Genomic DNA, 7300 nt, shown 5'->3' on the forward strand with positions numbered 1-7300 from the left:
TCAGCACATTTATAGGCATTAAAACAAGTGCTACAATAACAAATCACAGACATTCAGCCTATTTCGAAGATAAAATGAATCTACAGTGGTAGTAGTAGGACTAGTTTGCTTTGAAATCTGTAATTCTGAAAGCATTCATCCAATGAAGAAGGAAAGCCAAAGTAAATGCAGACATACCCTACATAGCTCAACTCATCTCAGATTCAAATCTCTGATCAGTGACAAACATTAAAACTATTGTTATTAGACACCGAGATCAGGGGAGAGCGTGAACGCAGTCCCCCACTACCAGAAATTATGCAATCGAGATTTCCACATTTGGGAAATTCGCAGGGGTCAGCACAGCCGGAGTGCAATGGCTGAGCCTCACCCTGGGTGAACCGCCTTCTTGATCACGGTATCTCCCTTGCCAGGTAAGTTTTTTTCTTTTGGAAATGTTTTATTGACACATTTCCTTTAAAAACAGCTCATATACTTTTTACATCATTTTTTACACATAACGGCATACAAGCATAAAAACACAGCATTTGACGATTACATTTAAATTTGTTAAAAAGTAAATGTTGTTAAAACCAATAAAAACAACCATGAATAAAAGTACTTTTCATTGTAAAAAACATGAAATCTGTAAAAGCCATTTAAAATGTGTACAAATGATTTAACAAAATAGAACATTTCTAAGACATGAAAAACATGTTAAAAGGTCACTTTGTTAAAAAGCTGTCTTCGATCCTCTGGACAGGAACGGGGTGAGTCCTTCTCAAACTCGCCTCATCCTGCTCCTCTGAATAGATTACCATCCCGTCCTTCGGGGCCCAGAGGAGATCCCTCCCCTAGGCGCATCGCCCTAGGCGCCGCATCGCTGTCAGGCCGTGGCCGCCGGGACCTAGGGTGTTGTGGGGGACCCTTCACCTGGGGTCGAGGCCCCCTTCCTTCCGTACCACCCCAGGGCTTCCGTGGCTACCATGGCAACTGCCTGGGGGGTGGTCTCTACGCTTTTCGCTACCAGCAGGTTGCGGGAGGACCACAGTGCTTCCTTCAAGCACGTGAGGGTGGGCCAGAACTTGGTGAAGGCCTTTTATGGAATAGGCCTTCGGCCCACCCCATACAGCACGAGCTGAGGTGTTAGGTCCTCCCCTGCTGGCAGACACGGGGTGATCAGGGGGCCTGCTTCCTTCCACAGGTCCCTGGCAGCTCTGCACTCCCAGAGCATGTGCCTCACCAACTCTTCTTGGCCGCAGCCTGGTCGGGGGCACGCGGATGTCCTCACCATGCCCTGTGAGTGCATAACGGCCCTGACCGGGAGGATCTCGTGGGCGATCATCCAGGACAGGTCCCGATGCCGATTCAGGAGAGCAGGATGGGCCACGTTGCGCCAGACCGTTGTGGGCTCGCGCACTGGACACACTGGTTCCCGTTCCTGCACAAGAGAGAGAAGAGAGCCTCTCCTACTTGCCTCCCCACAGGAAGTAAAAAAGCATCCGCTCCAGGGCTAAAATACTCCTTTGAAGGGGAATAAAAACAGAACTGATTAATAAAAGCACAGGTAAAATCACAGCTTTAATGATTAAAACCTTGCTCTCAAAAGTCAGCTGTCGTAGTCCCCAAAAACCCAGTCTCTGTCTTACTGTCCCCAGGATCCCACTCCAGTTACAGCAGGATAGCCTAGTGGTTAGAACGTTGGACTAGTAACCGGAAGGTTGCAAGATCAAACCCCCAAGCTGACATTGTACAAATCTGTCGTTCTGCCCCTGAACAGGCAGTTAACCCACTGTTCCTTCCACAGGTCCCTGGGCCGTCATTGAAAATAAGAATTTGTTCTTAACTGACTTGCCTGGTTAAATAAAGGTAAAATAAATACAAAAGTATGAGTTGTATACAAACTGACCGTCTCTAATCCCACCGTACCTTCTCTGCTGTGCAATCTGGTTTCCGAGCCGGTCATGGGTGCACCTCAGCCACGCTCAAGGTACTAAACGATATCATAACCGCCATCGATAAAAGACAGTACTGTGCAGCCGTCTTCATCGACCTTGCCAAGGCTTTCGACTCTGTCAATCACCATATTCTTATCGGCAGACTCAGTAGCCTCGGTTTTTCTAATGACTGCCTTGCCTGGTTCACCAACTACTTTGCAGACAGAATTTAGTGTGCCAAATCGGAGGGCATGCTGTCCGGTCCTCTGGCAGTCTCTATGGGGGTGCCACAGGGTTCAATTCTCGGGCCGACTCTTTTCTCTGTATATATCAATGATGTTGCTCTTGCTGCGGGCGATTCCCTGATCCACCTCTACGCAGACGACACCATTCTGTATACTTCCGGCCCGTCCTTGGACACTGTGCTGTCTAACCTCCAAACGAGCTTCAATGCCATACAACACTCCTTCCGTGGCCTCCAACTGCTCTTAAACGCTAGTAAAACCAAATGCATGCTTTTCAACCGTTCGCTGCCTGCACCCGCACGCCCGACTAGCATCACCACCCTGGATGGTTCCGACCTAGAATATGTGGACATCAATAAGTACCTAGGTGTCTGGCTAGACTGTAAACTCTCCTTCCAGACTCATATCATCTCCAATCTCCATCTCCAACATCTCCAATCTAAAATCAAATCTAGAGTCGGCTTTCTATTCCGCAACAAAGCCTCCATCACTCACGCCGCCAAACTTACCCTAGTAAAACTGACTATCCGACCGATCCTCGACTTCGGCGATGTCATCTACAAAATAGCTTCCAATACTCTACTCAGCAAACTGGATGCAGTTTATCACAGTGCCATCCGTTTTGTTACTAAAGCACCTTATACCACCCACCACTGCGACCTGTATGCTCTAGTCGGCTGACCCTCGCTACATATTCGTCGCTAGACCCACTGGCTCCAGGTAATCTACAAGTCCATGCTAGGTAAAGCTCCGCCTTATCTCAGTTCACTGGTCACGATGGCAACACCCACCCGTAGCACGCGCTCCAGCAGGTGTATCTCACTGATCGTCCCTAAAGCCAACACCTCATTTGGCCGCCTTTCGTTCCAGTTCTCTGCTGCCTGTGACTGGAACGAATTGCAAAAATCGCTGAAGTTGGAGACTTTTATCTCCCTCACCAACTTCAAACATCTGCTATCTGAGCAGCTAACCGATCGCTGCAGCTGTACATAGTCTATCGGTAAATAGCCCACCCAATTTTACCTACCTAATCCCCATACTGTTTATATTTATTTACTTTTCTGCTCTTTTGTACACCAATATCTCTACCTGCACATGACCATCTGATCATTTATCACTCCAGAATTGTAATTATTCGCTTACCTCCTCATGCCTTTTGCACACAATGTATATAGACTCTCTTTTTTTCTACTGTGTTATTGGCTTGTTAATTGTTTACTCGATGTGTAACTCTGTGTTGTCTGTTCACACTGCTATGCTTTATCTTGGCCAAGTCGCAGTTGTAAATGAGAAGTTGTTCTCAACTAGCCTACCTGGTTAAATAAAGGTGAAATAAAAAATTAAAAAAATACACCGGTGGAGGCTTCTAGGGCAAATGTTTTTGGCTGACGGTTACCACTTTGGCCTCATTCTAGGGCAAATATTTTTGGCTGACGGTTACCACTTTGGCCTCTGATAATCATCCATCACGGTTATGAATACAGTTGTGGAGAAGCGATTAATTTTTGTTTTACTTGGTTATATCACTGTCGGACCATTTTCCCATCATGCAACACGGTAGAAATTATGTTTACGTTGACGTTTTAATATCTACACGTTTGTCTGTTATCACAAACGTATGCGATGTACCAAAATGCTGAAATCACGTTCAGGCACATATATCCAAACGAATGACACCAACTATTTCTGGTGTTTCATAGTATTCAAGGAATTGTAGGTATTTCGTCTTCCTGAAGCTTGTGTTCTGCGCTCAGTAAAACATGTTGCAATTACACCATTGACCACTGGGTGGTTTACGACCACCAGAATATTTTTCATAATTTGAATACTGAGTATTTTAGTTGGCCCAATCTTCTGTTTCGTTGTTGCAATAAAATGTTCTCTAGGCCGATATTTTTGTGCAATGACATTGCAAAGAGCCAATAATTTGATTGTGAGTAGTTCAATTATTTTCAAACAAGGGACAATGTCTGATTGTTTTTACTTTCAGCACTGTTATATCCCCGGGTAGGGAGTGCATCGTTCCTGGAGGTACTGGATTTGTGAAAATAACAGACAAAACCAATGACTTCTGACAAATACATTAATATCAGCAGTCTGTCAACAGTTCACCATCTAGCTATCATACAGCACGTTTGTTTTAGCATTAAATGAAACAATAAGAATAAACTCAAAAAGGGACACTGCAAACAAAGGATGCTTACTGCCATAATCAGTTTAATATAAGTATTACTGTGCATGTAAACATATTTGTAAATAACCTCACAATGTTAGACAAACGCGCCCGAGGTAAAGACAGATTCAGGTTGGATATTCAACGGATATTTGTGCTTTCAAACCTCAATAGCTTTCAAACCACTTGAGCCACAGACTCCAAATAAGTGTCATGATGTTGGAAAAATTGCACTGGTCTTATTTCCACATTTTGGGCATTTCCAAAGCTAATAGCGGGGCTCTTGTAAATTAATCATGACCTTGACAGGAAGCCAATTAGAGAATTATGGCTCGAACGCATCCCTGGCTTTGGCTGGGAGGAGGAGTTGTCCTGGGAGACGGCTGATGAAAGTGTCCTACTGGCATCAGTCTGATCACAGAGCAGCTGTGGTGAAACGTTTAATCACTCGTATATTTAGCTAACTCTAAACCGCTAACAGGTTTGAATCGAATGCTGGCTTCGGCTGGACCCGCTAACAGTGGAGCAATAAAAAGAGATGGAATGTGCTTAGCAGTTATGGACACTGCCAGGTCTCACCACCGCCTGGGTGCGGGACTCTACACATTCTATGTGGGAGCTCTTCTTGCCGCCCCTCTCCTGATGCGCACTGCATGTTTGTGGGGAACCTGGTGCTAAATCACTCGTAGACGACCTGATTCTGGGTCAGGGTTTTGTACGTAGCAGAGCAGCACACTCGCTGCGATCGATTGAAAGTCAGCACTCGGTCCAAGCTTTTGTCCGGGACGGAAGGCATCTTCCTCCTTCTTTACTTATGGGTTACCAGGTGCACGCAGAAGGGCCAGGGTCCAGAGGCCAGACACAGAATGTGAGAGAGCCCAGGCAGGCGGGTAGAAGGCATAAGACATTGACATGGGGCTCTGGATAGGTAGGGGACTAGGTGGTGGTCGCCCATCTGCCGGGGCCCGTCCTCTGGTGGGACTGTGAGTCAGGTTGGGACTCTCTGTAGAAGTCAAAGGGTCACCAGGTGCACAAGGAAGCCTCCAAGGCGGGGGGAACTCAGAGTCCGAGCAAGGGCGGCCGGACTCTGGGTTGGAGTGAGGACTTAGTCTCTGAGTGGAATAAAGCGGGCGGGTCACCAGGTGCACAGAGTCTGTTTCAGGTTACCAGGTGCGTTTCAAGTTACCAGGCGCACAGAGTCTGTTTTGGGTTACCAGGTGCATGTGGTTCCTGACAGCAGGAATAGACGTGTTAGTGTCCGGGGAGGGGTGCGGGTGCCCTGGTTTACCTGGTGGGCAAGGTTATGGAGATGGCTGAGCCCCGGCCGGGACGCGATGATGAGTGATGCCCAGTGAGAGGGGTATTGACTGGGTAGGGAGAGTAGGTGTGGAGGCCTGGAGGTCTATAGTTCCAGGGAGTAAGCTATACACTCTCAGGCCCAGGGAGAGGGCAGGCAGGCGGGCAGGGAGTGTAGGCCTAGAGGCCTGGAGTCAAAGGTCACCAGGTCAATGGGGGCCTGCCTGGAGGTCAGGAAGGCCCCAGGGAGAAGGCCCAAGTGAATAGGTGTGTGAGTGACACTGTCCTTCAGGGGAACAGCAGGCAATTCATGTAAAATCATGTGAGATGAAAATGGACAAACAAAAGGGTGTGCAATATATAAGGCTAGCCAGTAGATATTCTGAAAGTAGTTTAAGGGTTGTAGGTCACATGACCAGGGAACTATTGAAATGTAAAAAGTAAAAAAAATCATGTAAAACCACGTGAGATTAAAATTAACAAACTAAAGGGTGTGCAGTGTGTAGGCCCACTGTGTGTACATTCTGAACCTTGGTTGAGTTCAGTAGGTCACATGACCAAGGAGCTATTGAAATTAGGAAGTTTGAAAAAGTCATGTAAAATCTTATGAGATGAAAATGGACAAACTAAAGAGTGTGCAATATAGAAGGGTAGTCAGTGGACATTCTGAACCTTGGTTGGGGACAGGTTACATGACCAAGAAGCTATTGAAATTCAAAAGTTTGAAAAATGAATGTAAAAACGTGAGAGATAAAAATTGACAAACTAAAGAGTGTGCAATGTGTAGGCCCACTGAGTGTACATTCTGAACCTTGTTTGAGATCATTAGGTCACATGACCAAGGAGCTATTGAAATTCAAATGTAAAAAAAGTTTGTACTTTGTTTATGCTCCCTAACTAATTCAACTAGGAATACAAAATGCTGCTCACATTTTCACATGTTTGTTATCTTTGGAAAGCGAATAAATGTCCAAATCGTGAAAATAAGACCTGTGTAATGATGTGTGCAATTTTTCCAACATCATGATACTTATTTGCAGTCTGTGGCTCAAGTGGTTTGAAAGCTATTGAGGTTTGAAATCGCAAATATCCGTCGAATATCCCATTTTAAACTGTCTTTACCGGTACAACTGCGGGGGTTCAGCCACAAGTTTGGTTTGTTTACATTGAATGCATATAACATGTTCAATCTGTAAACTTTGTGTGTAGCTGTAGTGTACTGTAGTGTGTAGCCTACGTACACTCACATTTCTGTAGCTTTGTTATAATGATTTCATGGGGCGCAACAGGCAGGTAGAGTGGGGCCAGGTGAGATTGGGCCAGGCACATCCAGGTGTAAGTAAAAAATACCCTATCAAGCCAACAAATAAAAACACAGTAGAAAATATACTGATGTAAATCCTGGTTCTTTCAATCACATTCATGTCTCTATTCAGCCTGTCTTGATTTGACTTATCACTAGTGAAGTGCAACATTGTATCAAATCAATCAACTGGATCTGTTCCCGAAGCTGTCTTTTGCGAACAGGAAACATTTGGTCAACTAGCGGCTAGTTGCTAGCCTATTCCAGGTCCAGAGTTCCCTGCGCCAGTGAGCTCGGTACAGACAGCTGTTTTTGCGCAAGGGAAAGAAAGGTATTTTATGATGTTTCCACTTTGTGAGGTAAATAG

The 7300-nt window shown here is 45.6% G+C and overlaps 1 non-coding gene across 1 annotated transcript; it reads right to left on the reverse strand.

The window, feature by feature from the left end:
• Positions 1 to 257: 257 nt before the first annotated feature.
• Positions 258 to 421, reverse strand: LOC139406245 (U1 spliceosomal RNA). Its single transcript, XR_011633965.1, has one exon. It is a non-coding gene; the product is annotated as a U1 spliceosomal RNA (small nuclear RNA).
• Positions 422 to 7300: the final 6879 nt, after the last annotated feature.

The sequence above is a fragment of the Oncorhynchus clarkii genome, chromosome 3 (genome assembly GCF_045791955.1).
Source record: "Oncorhynchus clarkii lewisi isolate Uvic-CL-2024 chromosome 3, UVic_Ocla_1.0, whole genome shotgun sequence".
Lineage (NCBI taxonomy): Eukaryota > Metazoa > Chordata > Actinopteri > Salmoniformes > Salmonidae > Oncorhynchus > Oncorhynchus clarkii.